A 13,076-nucleotide genomic window follows, 5' to 3' on the forward strand; every position below is an offset into this window, starting at 1 on the left:
ACGAATTGAAAATTGGAGTTGAAACACTGGTTAATCACGAATTGTATTATTGTGTACCAAAGTCGACAAGAAGTTAAATCAAAAGAAGAGAGTCGACAACAGAAAGAAACAGAAAAGAGAGAAAAATATATATAAAAAAAATTAGATAGTGGGGGTTCCCTAATAACACGCGTATATATATATATATATATATATATATATATATATATATATATATATATATATATATATATATATATATATATATATATATATATATCTGTGTTTTATACCGTTACAATCACATATTAATAATAATGTTGTTATAGTAAATAATATTATTATTATTAATAATGTAATTAATGATATTAATAATAATACTAATAATAATAATAATATTAATAATAATGTCAAAATAATACTAATAATAAGGATGATATCAATAATAATGATATTTGATAAAAATACTAATTATGAAAATAATAATAGCTAATCATAATAAATTTATAATTTCAATTTATATTTAAAATTGTTATCTTGGTAACCCTAGATTTATTAGAATTTATAATTTACAACTGTAACAGTAATAATAATACTATTAATAATACTAATATTAACTTTAATAATAATAATAATGAAAGTATTAATAATATTACTATAACATCTATATTTTAAATTATTATTAAATTTAATATATATTGATATTACATTTGTAATATTTAATGATTATATATAATAACTTATTTTGAGTATTAAGTTTTTATCCCTTTTAATATATACATTACATTATTCATATAATAATATTTATGTATAGAATCATATATATATATATATATATATATATATATATATATAAATTTATACAATAATTTAATATAAACTTGATCATCAGAGTTAAATATATATATATATATATATATATATATATATATATATATATATATATACACACACACACTATTATTTACAACAATTATTCGTGAATCGTCGAGAGCAGTCGAAGGTCAATTGAATATATGAACATCGTTTCAATTTTTTTTTAAGACTCGATATTACAGACTTTGCTTATCGTGTCGAAATCATATAAAGATCAAGTTTAAATTTGGGCGAAAATTTTCGGGTCGTCAAAATTTGGAGCACTATCAAATATCTTACACTTGAACGTTGCTTGTCCTCAAGCAATACAGAACTTGAAATTAAATCACACTTCACTCAAATCACTTTTTTTTATTCTCACACTTTATACATCAGTGATTTTGATAAGGTGGTATAAACAATGATAGTAACGATGTGGTTTATAGTCCCACATGACTATTAAAAATTTAGATCCTTTAAGGAAATTGGATCTTTCAGAAAACATTTGATCTTTTGAAAATTCATTCTAGCTTTTACTCTAGATAAGTTTTCCGGAATAACCCTTCACCGGTGTTTGCAAAATGTTTTTGTGGGTTTTGTGGGTTTCATATTTTCAAATTTTAGCTCAAAACTTATGGTTTTGTGTCACCCACTTGCTAATCCTTTTATTAGGAAAGCACACGTCCAGTTTACTTGTCCCGTATATTACCTTTCGATAAACTACCGTCCGGTTGTAAAGTAAAGCGATGAACAAGCAACTGTTAAGGCAATGTCTAATGACATGCAGATGTTCATGGTCCACAACATGTCAAATACAATTACTAACCTTTGTAGGAGAAATAGTAAATATCACCCTATAATTTTTCGGTCTGGCACAAGGTCCTGCCTTCGACCATGCTATGCAACCACCGTTCTTACAGTTGACACCCGATTTGGTTCAGGTGACCTAATGAATTCCAGGTTAATTCCTAGGATTTTACGTTCAATGGTAATGAATGCATTGAAAATAGGTTTTCAGAAAAACAAATCGGTTTTAATTTGATCAAAATATTTTCTTGTTCAAGCTCGAGTTTAGATATCATTGAATTCCATGAGTTTGTAATTCCCAATATTTAAAGTCAATCTCAAGGATTGAGTAATATCAGTCTTAAAAGCTGATTTTTTTATCTTTAAGGAGATTATCCTTTCTGGAGGTCTGATTCATTACTCTTATCAAGCTAATTTGCACGGCGCCCTCTCCATTTTATGAGACAGATCCTCGCATGGTTAGGATAAGTCTGACCACTTGGCGACCATGTTTGATGCTAAGGTCCGTGGATTTTAAGCTGATTTTCGAGAAAACTTTTCAAGGTTTTTCGTAGACTCCACAACTGGTCTGGAAGACAACTTCCTGACCTAAATCAAGAAGCGCGTGTCTTTTTTGGAAGACTTTACTTCCTTCATTTCTTTTTTTTTCGGAAGACTTTACTTCCTTTTAAATCAAGTGGCACATTTCTTTCAAATATATTATAAGAATCGGGTAAAACTGATTAGTTTAGTCCAAAGCAAAAGTATCTGCAATAATCTTGTACAAAATATGTGATATATGTTTTAAAGAACTTGGTAAATTCTTCCAACACTTAGCTTTTATTTATTTTATTTTTCTTTGCCTTTTTATTCTCCTTTATTCTATTTTAATTGAATTCAAGCGTTTTGGGTTGTTTCTCAATTTATGTTCTCTCCGAGGTAACAATAATTTCAGCATTAACACCAAGTTTTATCGTTCATAAATATGTATAAACATGATTTTGAATTCATTTAGTTGAAAAATTTTCAAATTTTCACAAAATTTGGCAATTAAACTAAGTGTAAACCCGAGAGAATTTATAACCCTTCCCCACACTTGAGATCATGCAATGCCCTCATTTGCATGAAATCAGACTATAATTATAAATTCATGAGGGTGATTAGTGTAGAAAAGTGATTAAAAATATCGAGTTTGCAAACATATTATTTTATATCACATTTGATATTTTGCGTCTTGTCGTCAAAATTAGTAGTTTTTGCTGAACTTAATGTCAGTCTTTGAAAGTGCGCTGTTTTACCCTGTTTTGTACATAAGATAAACTACAAACATATATATACATACTTTTACATATATTTTTTTTATAAAACCTTTATTTATTAAAACAATTTAAATGAATAATTTTTTAAAATTTTGTTTCCTTTTACTTTAGGTAGTTTCGGTAAGTTTACCTAGTCCGTCCCTCGACAAAATTTAAAATTTGTCGTTAAAGCGATTGTTTTAAAAGCAAAGATTTTTGGATTTTTTTAATTTTTTTGGTATACTTTAGATCAATAAAATTAAAAATAATGATAACAAAATTTTTCGCCCCGCCCTCGGGTAAAGCAATTTCGATTCTGTGATCTAGTCTTTAACTTACGACGAATTTTAGAAATTATTTTTTAAACTTAATGAAATAAAGTAAATTTTGTTTTTAAATTCACACAAAACTTAAATTTAAAAAGCGTATTAATTTCATACAAACCTACAAAACAAAATAAAATTCAGAATGGGGGGAGAAAACTAGTTCTTTAGTGTTGCTAGTGGAAAAGACCAATCGGATTCCATTCTCGGAACTACACGAGAACAGAACAACTAACTCTAGGCAGCATTTTTTTCTTAGAATATTTTAATCTCCCCACACTAAAGTAGCTGTGGTGTCGAAATTGTGATTAACTTCATCGTCAATTTCTCTTGGACCATAATCAACTTGCATATCTGTGACTTTTTCTTTAAGCCATTGGTCGGATTCCTGTGTAATATCCACAAATTCAACTAGTTTCGCCTCTTCTTTAGGCGATATATTGGATACTAACCGGTTACATAACTTAAAGTTCCCCTTGGTTATAGCATCACGAATCCGTTTAATAAGTTTCTTCATTGAACTGTTAATAACGGGGTCATTTAATTTCGTATCAACAACGGGGTTCTTTGTTATCAAGTCATCATTAGGTGTTACTTCATTTTCCCCACACTTAGGCGTTTTATTATTGGTAAGCACTACCGTTGGAGTTGGTAAAACAACATGGTTCTTACCAATCATTTGTGTTGGTTCAACGGGTTTGGTTGGTGGAGATTTAGCCTTTCGACTCACAAAGGTGATCGATTTTTCATCATTACTAAGTGTCATTCTACCCTCTCTTACATCAAATAACGCCCCGGTGGACACTAAGAATGGTCGACCTAAAATTAGAGGAATGTTTGAGTCCTCTTCTATGTCAATGACAATAAATTCGACTAGAAAGGTTAAATTACCTACTTGAACGGGTAGGTTGTCAGCAATTCCAACTGGGTGTCTAATGGTTTGATCAAAGAGTCGAACACTCATTTTTGTTGGACTTAACTCACCTACTCCTAATCTCTTATATAATGAAAGAGGCATAACACTCACACTCGCACCTAAATCTGCTAGTGCATCATACATGACACAATCACTAAGTAGACAAGGAACAATAAATTCACCCGGATCACCCACCCTGGGTGGAGGTTTTGGTGGAACTGTCTTCACCGGGTTTAGTTTTACGGTTTTTGTTTCTTGCACTTTCTTATTCTTCTTCTTCTTTCCAGAGGTATCACAAACTTTATTACCTATTACTTGCTCATACTCAACTCCTTTTCTTGGAAATGGGATGGGTGGTCTGTATGGTGCCACCACTGGCTTTACATACTCGGGTGGTGGTGGTGTTGTAAGTGGTGTTGTAACTTCTTCATTGTTACTCATATCTAAAACCTTCCCATCTTCTGGTGCTGGTTTTTCAGAATTTGTTGACACCATGTTAACATTCTCATTCCGAGGATTTACTTCAGTATTACTCGGTAGCTTTCCTTGTTCCCTCTCACTTATCATGCTAGCAAGAGTACCTACGTGTTTTTTTAGATTCAAAATGGAAGCTTGTTGAGTTCTTAATGAATGATCAAACCTCTCATTTGTTTGGGTTTGAGATGTAATAAATTGTGTTTGAGATTCCATTAACTTTGCCATCATTTCTTCCAGATTTGGCTTTTTCTCTTCGGTTTCTTGTGGTGGTTTATACAAGCCGGGTCTTTGTTGATTGAAAGTGTTGTTTTGAGTTGGTTGGTTATTCAAACCTTGTTGGTTGTACGAGTTATTTTTGGGTCCATTTGAATTGTAAAGAATGTTTTGATTTCGATTGAAGTTTGGACTTGGCGGTTGATAATTATTTTGATAATTATTTCCCGGCCTTTGGTTCATGTAGGAAACATTCTCAGGTTGTTCCATCGTTTGTTCAATGTGACAATCTTTCGGTAAGTATGGTCCTCCGCATTGCTCACAACTGATTCGTATTGCGTGAATATCTTTAGTCATCTTTTCCATTCGTCTCTCGAAAGCATCTATTTTTGTGGAAACGGAATCAAAGTCATGGCTAGAATCGACTCTAGCCGCTTTAGATGAACGAAAAATATCTTTTTCTTGATGCCACTCATGCGAGTGGGATGCTGTATTATCAATAATTTTGTGAGCTTCAGTTGTGGTTTTCTTCATAATGGAACCACCAGCTACTGTGTCGATGTCTTTTCGTGTAGCAACGTCGACACCTTGGTAGAATATTGATACTATTTTATAAGTGTCGAAACCATGTTGAGGACATCCTCTAAACAACTTTTCGAATCTTGTCCATTCCTCATATAATGTTTCATTTGGTTTTTGCGCTAACGTAACAATTTCACCTTGAAGTCTCACAGCATTTGTGACAACCCGGAAATTTCCGACCAAATTTAAACTTAATCTTTACATGATTTCAACACGATAAGCAAAATCTGTAATGATGAGTCTCAAAAATTTTGAATTATTTCATATATACATTTGACTTTTGACCGTTCTCGACGATTCACGAACAATTACTTGTAATAGATGGGTATATATTTAAATATATATAAATAATAATTTGAAATATATTATAATTAACTATGTAAAATAAAACAATATATAATAATTATTATTTAAAACATATATATATATATATATATATATATATATATATATATATATATATATATATATATATATATATATATATATATATATATATATATATATATATATATATATAAGGTATATTGAATATATAAATATAGTTCCGAATTTATTTAGTAAACGATAGAAGCACTCGTTTATCATTCAATGGTTATTTAAATAAGTTAAGCTCAAACTTAGGTAATTTTAAAATAAACGGTGATCCGAAAATGAGTTCTATAAATTTTAGGCTTACTAAAAAATGTATTTAGGATCTAGCTATTAAATTTTAACACTTTTTATATTTCACCCATAAATGAGAGGGACAGTTGATGTAATTTTTATTTATCAAATTAAGTATCAAATTTTATACCATAATGACCAAAATAAATAAATATAGTTAATTTAAAAATATGGAATTTTTCTGAAGAGTTTTAAACGCTACTGTTTAGGAACGGGGTACGAAATAATATCCCTAAAAAGTGTCGACAGTCAATTATATCACGAGACGTTACTGTTTTGATTGTTAATTACATTAGCATCTAATATATATATATATATATATATATGTTAATATATATATATATGTTAATATATATATATATATATATATATATATATATATATATATATATATATATTAACATATATATATATATGTTAATATATATATATATATATATATATATATATATATATATATATATATATATATATATATATATATATATATATATATATATATATATGTATATATATTAACATGCTACATAAGCATATGTATTTTAACATAATCAATCATCTTTCTTTCTTTCTTAACCGATCACCACCATTAACTATTCTCACCACCACTAATCACCGAGACCACCATGTTGCAGCCACCTCCAGCACTCACCACACGCCACTTGAATCACCAACATGATGTCGATCAAGATCATCAAACTAAAACCCATTGTGATTAGCTTTTGCTGCTATATTTGTTTCCTGTTTTAGGCCGTCAAAACAGTCCACCGCAGTCACGGGCTGCTGCTGCAAACCGTCGCCATTCACAACCATAACCCGCCATGAGAACCACCATCCTTAATAATCACCACACAACCAACTCACTTCACCATCGAAACCCTCTTCCACCACGAGACCACCACCTTCTCATCTCTCTCCTCTCCTCTCTCTTTAATTTTTTTGTGTGTTTCATGAACCTTGAAAGCTATTATCATTTCGACCATCAATCTATCATAACTAATGTGCTACTGCTATTTCTTGTATGTCATGCTAGCTGCTTCTATTATTTCTATTTCTTCTCTTATGATCGATCAACACCAAGAACTTGCTGGTACTCGATTAATTCTGTCAAAACCGAAGCCATTTTTTTTTAAAAACTGCTGCTGCTATTAATTGTTTGAAACCCAAGAAAATCATCCAATTAGTTTTCTGTTGCCTCGTTATTTTTTGAAATGGAGATGATATTTATGGTTGTGTGATTGCTTTTCTTTGGACGACAATCTATAACCCCATTTGCTTATAAAAAAAATCAATTGATTACAAGAATTACTCTTGGACAAACGATAATGGTGGACCAGTTCTTTCAATATTACAGTTGCCAAATCTTATCAATGATATACAAGTCAAAACCTAACCCCACATTTCCATCTGTTGTTCGAATTTAAAAACTTGATAGTGGGAAACTTTAATCTAATATGGGACATGCGATGATAATAATAAAGGTGATAATGATGGAATCAAGATTGATCACAGCTATTTTTCTACTTTCTAATTTTCTTTTCAAACTCAATCACCACATTAAACTTGAACCAAAACCACAATTTTTTTTTTTACAACTTTAAGTTATTGACGGGTCAAATGAACTTACTTGGGCTTCCAGAAGTATTAACCAGGCTGTTGATTTAAATGAACTTTCACTTAGGCTTTCTTTTATCAATTAGGTCGAATTAATGGTTGTATTTGGGCTTTGATAAGTTAGAGCTGCAACTATAAATTTTACACGTTCTTGTTTCTGCTCCAGTCTAAAAACGAAACCAAGAATGTCGCTGCCTTTTTTTGTTTGTGTCTGTATGTTATTCGAAGAAGGTGATCATGATGAAATGAATGATAAGATGATAATTCTATGATAGAGATGATACGGTGAAATAGATGATGAAGCAGTGAGGTTCGTTGATGATGAATATGATATACATGTTACATCGTGATTTTATGTGATTATGATGATCACAAAGAATTAAGATGATGATAGATTGCTAATAACGAATAATTAAGGTTAAAATGGTGATATTAATAAAATAAGATATACGATGATGATGATGATGATGATGATGATGATGATGATGCTGATGATGATGATGAGGATGATGATGATGATGATGATCTTTATGAAGAAGAAGCAGAAACTGATAGAGGGATTATATATTTTGGGTTGTGATTTAAAACAGAAAAGATGCGGGTTAAATAAGAATTAGTTATGATTCATAACAGAAAAATGAGTTTGGCTGAGTGGTTTGTATGTTAGTGGGTGGGCGAGAGGTCTCGGGTTCGAGCCCATACTGAGGCATTTCTTTAGAACTCACTCTTTAAAGGTAATAAACTTAATCTTTATTATTATTAATCATTATTATTAAGGATAAGTTAATTATTATTGTTACCATCATTAACACAATTAAATGTTATTGTCATTACTAAGTATTATTATTAAGTATTAGGAGTATTATTAATATTATTATTATTAACATAGGTATTATGATCATTATTGTGATTACGATTATTATTATTATTACTACTATTTTGAAAATAATACAAATTATTATTATTTTCATTAACATTAGTATTAGTATCATTTTTATTATTAGTATTATTATTATTATTAACATAAGTATCATTATTAACAATATCATTTTTAGTATTAGTATTATCATTATTAATAAAGTAGTTATTATTATTATTATTATTATTATTATTATTATTATTATTATTATTATTATTAGTAAATCATTATTTTCAAAACTATCATTTTAACAAGTAAATAATTTGTATATAAAAATATACTTATTAAATATACTATAACTATATTAATATTACATATACATTATATATTAAACCTAATAATGCTGTTTACATAAATATTTACATATAACAAATTTTTGATTTAACAATATAATACTAATCATATATATATATATATATATATATATATATATATATATATATATATATATATATATATATATATATATATATATATATATATATATATATATATATATATATATGTATTAGTATAACTATATGTATAAATGTTAATATACAAAATAAATCTATATAACATTTGAAATAGCAAATATATTACTAAATTAAGTAAGTAATATATAAACTAGTTTGATTATTATTACATGTTAATTATATGTGTTAATATATATACTTGATATAGGTTCGTGAATCCGAGACCAACCCTGCATTGTTCAGTATCGTCGTATGAATATTTTTATTATAAAATATTGTATCGTGAGTTTCATTTGCTCCCTTTTTTAAATGCTTTTGCAATATATATTTTTAGGACTGAGAATACATGCGCCGCTTTTATAAATGCTTTATGAAATAGACACAAGTACTCAAAACTACATTCTATGGTTGGATTATCGAATCGAATATCACCCCTTTTAGCTTGGTAGCCTAAGAATTAGGGAACAGACACCCTAATTGACGCGAATCCTAAAGGTAGGTCTACGGGCCCTAACTCCAACCATACTGGAAAATGGTATGCTTTAGTACTTCGAGTTTATATTAATACAGATGGACTTCTATTTTGGGGATATTCTATATGCATTATGTTAATGTTGGTTACCAGGTGTTCAATCCATATGAATGATTTTTAAACACTTGTGAGTGTATGATTATTGAATTAAGGAAATCTTGTGATCTATTAAAATTATGGAAATGATTGATTATGATAAACCTATGAACTCACCAATCTTTTGATTGACACTTTAAAGCATGTTTATTCTCAGGTATGAAAGAAATCTTCCGCTGTACATTTGCTCATTTTAGAGATATTACTTGGAGTCATTCATGACATATTTCAAAAGACATTGCATTCGAGTCGTTGATGTGAAGACCCGTCCTAATCCATCCAGACAAAATCCATATCGATTATAAACGATTCACAACAGTTGATTACATCGCGAGGTACTTGAACTCTATATGATATATTTTACAAACATTGCATTCGTTTTTGAAAAGACAATCTTTCATTACATCGAAAGTTGACAACATGCATACCACTTCGTAATATATATTACTATAATTGACTTAATAATAATCCTGATGAACTCAATGACTCGAATGCAACGTCTTTTGAAATATGTCATGAATGACTCTAAGTAATATCTCTAAGATGAGCAAATGCACAGCGGAAGATTTCTTTCGTACCTGAGAATAAACATGCTTTAAAGTGTCAACCAAAAGGTTGGTGAGTTCATTAGTTTAACATAAATAATCATTTCATAATTTTAATAGATCACAAGATTTCATATTTCCATTTCTCATAAACGTACGTCGAATGCATAGAGACAAAAATCATTCATATGGATTGAACACCTGGTAACCGACATTCACAATATGCATATAAGAATATCCCCATCATTCCGGGATCCTCCTTCGGACATGATATAAATTTCGAAGTACTAAAGCATCCGGTACTTTGGATGGGGCTTGTTGGGCCCGATAGATCTATCTTTAGAATTCGCGTCAATTAGGGTGTCTGTTCCCTAATTCTTAGATTACCAGACTAAAAAGGGGCATATTCGATTTCGATTATTCAACCATATAATGTAATTTCGATTACTTGTGTCTATTTCGTAAAACAGTTATAAAAACAGCGCATGTATTCTCAGTCCCAAAAATGTAAAGAGTAAAAGGGTGCAAATGAAACTCACCTAATATATTTTGTAGTAAAAATACATATGACTATATTGAACAACTGAACAATGCAGGGTTGGCCTCGGATTCACGAACCTATATTATTCATATATGTATTAAAACATATAACAAGTTCATATTTTAATAATATTAATATACTTGTTATATTTAATGATTCGTATGTCATGTTCAATAAATAACTTAAATATATTTATTTTATATATCTTAAATAATTAATTAATAATTATTATAATATAATAATAGAGTTAAGTTATCTGTTTTAAAATATGGTTTTATATACCTACTAGTTATGTTAATAATAATAATGATACTAATAAAAATGATACTAATAATGATAATACTAATTGTTATTAAAGGTAATGTTAGTAATAATATTGATGATAATGATATTAATAATTAATAGCTCACTTAAATCATAGTTTTTAACTACATAAATTTATATATGCTTAATATTATTTAGCAAAATATTATTTTCGTATCCGAAGTTTCGAATTCATTTGTAACCATACTTTTTAAATCGTGATTTTTACTTAAGCTTAATTATATTACTTAACTCATAACCTTGTTGCATTACTTTTACGTCATAACATTTTTCATAATATTCTAATATCTTAAATTCTTAACAGTTTTATGTCTGTACATATAAGTATATATATACTTTGATTATCATATTCATGACCATAGCCATGTTACTCATATCTTAATCAATATAAACTTTATAGTTATATACATATTTAACTTATTTAAGCTCATAAGATTTTAATTCACAAACTTATAATACTTAATAATAATAATCCTTAATCATGATAATTATAATACATATATTAGTATTAATAATAATAATAATAGTTATAGTACTTGTAATAACATCAATAATAATAATAATAATAATAATAATAATAATAATAATAATAATAATAATAATAATAATAATAATAATAATAATAATAATAATAATAATAATAATAATAATAATAAACATAATAATAATAATAAACATAATAATAATAATAAAATAGGTTATTGCCTTAAAGGCTCAAAAATATCAAAATCGCCCAAGCCGGGTCTCGAACCCGAGACCTCTCGCTCACCCGCACTCTCCCTTAACCATTCCTCCGTTCACTGCTTTTCTGATTTATCTTATGCCCGATTTATATATAACTCGATTTCAAATAACATCATCTTCTTCAATTTAATCAGTCTACCAGCGTATCCCATTCCCAACCAATTTAACAATTTAAGGTTTGAATTAAGGTTTGAAGCTTAATTATAACTGATTTATAATAAATCCAGTCATTCAATTAATAAAAAAAATAAAAAATAAACTGATGTACTCGCGAATAACTCAAGAACAACTCAAAATCAAATCTTGAAATTTCGACTGTTTTAGAAAAAGATTACATCATGAAAGACGTTTCAAATACCTCTTAGAAACTTTTTGTATCTTCAATTGATCCTAAAATATCAAATTTAAATCAAATTTCGCGATGAACACTCTTGTTGACTTTTTGAATTCGATACTTTGACTCAAAAATTAAAGATCAATTGAAGGAGTTGGCGTCTTAAAATTTATAGATAGTTTGAAAAGATGATTAATAAGGATCTTGCATTCATAGTTTTTGAAGATTGAATCTTTTATTGAGTTTTAAAAAAAAATGACATGAGCAGGGGACAGTTTCCTCTTCAGCTCAATTCTATTTTCAACTCCTCTCCCCTTTTCAATTTGTAGTGAACTGATATAATATATAATCAATAATGATCATGTGTATCGACAATTTGAAGCAGTTTGGTTGATTGTTCTCTAGCGTTAATGGTCGACAGGGTTGGGTTACTCAGTACATAAATATATAAAAGAATTATAAAGTTAGCTTCTTTTCAACATAATCGTACAATAAGAATGTGATATCTAATAGATTTTGATATCTTGTGATTTGTTTTGGAATCAAATCATACTGCCTATTGTAGAAAATAATTGAAAACTGATTTCGTACATAATCTGTATTTATATCTGATATAGACCGTAGCTTTTATAATTTATATATCTGTGTATTTGTATTTACCTATATGTATATTCTGTAATTTCGTATATGTATATGTATATCTGATTATATTACAGTTTTTATATATCTACTTTTATATATCTATTTGTATTTCTCTTATATTTATATATCTATATCTATAGATTATATTTAATCTTCTAATAAATAGGATAATAATAATACCCTTAATATTTTAACTAATAATACAAGTATAATAATATTATTATTAATCACAAAA

At 28.3% G+C, this 13,076-nt stretch overlaps 1 non-coding gene across 1 annotated transcript; it reads left to right on the top strand.

The window, feature by feature from the left end:
* The first annotated feature begins 5,469 nt into the window (after positions 1-5,469).
* Positions 5,470-5,576, top strand: LOC139903169 (small nucleolar RNA R71). Its single transcript, XR_011778011.1, has one exon. It is a non-coding gene; the product is annotated as a small nucleolar RNA R71 (small nucleolar RNA).
* The last annotated feature ends 7,500 nt before the right edge of the window (positions 5,577-13,076 follow it).

This window comes from Rutidosis leptorrhynchoides, chromosome 3 (genome assembly GCF_046630445.1).
Source record: "Rutidosis leptorrhynchoides isolate AG116_Rl617_1_P2 chromosome 3, CSIRO_AGI_Rlap_v1, whole genome shotgun sequence".
Classification (NCBI taxonomy): Eukaryota; Viridiplantae; Streptophyta; class Magnoliopsida; order Asterales; family Asteraceae; genus Rutidosis; species Rutidosis leptorrhynchoides.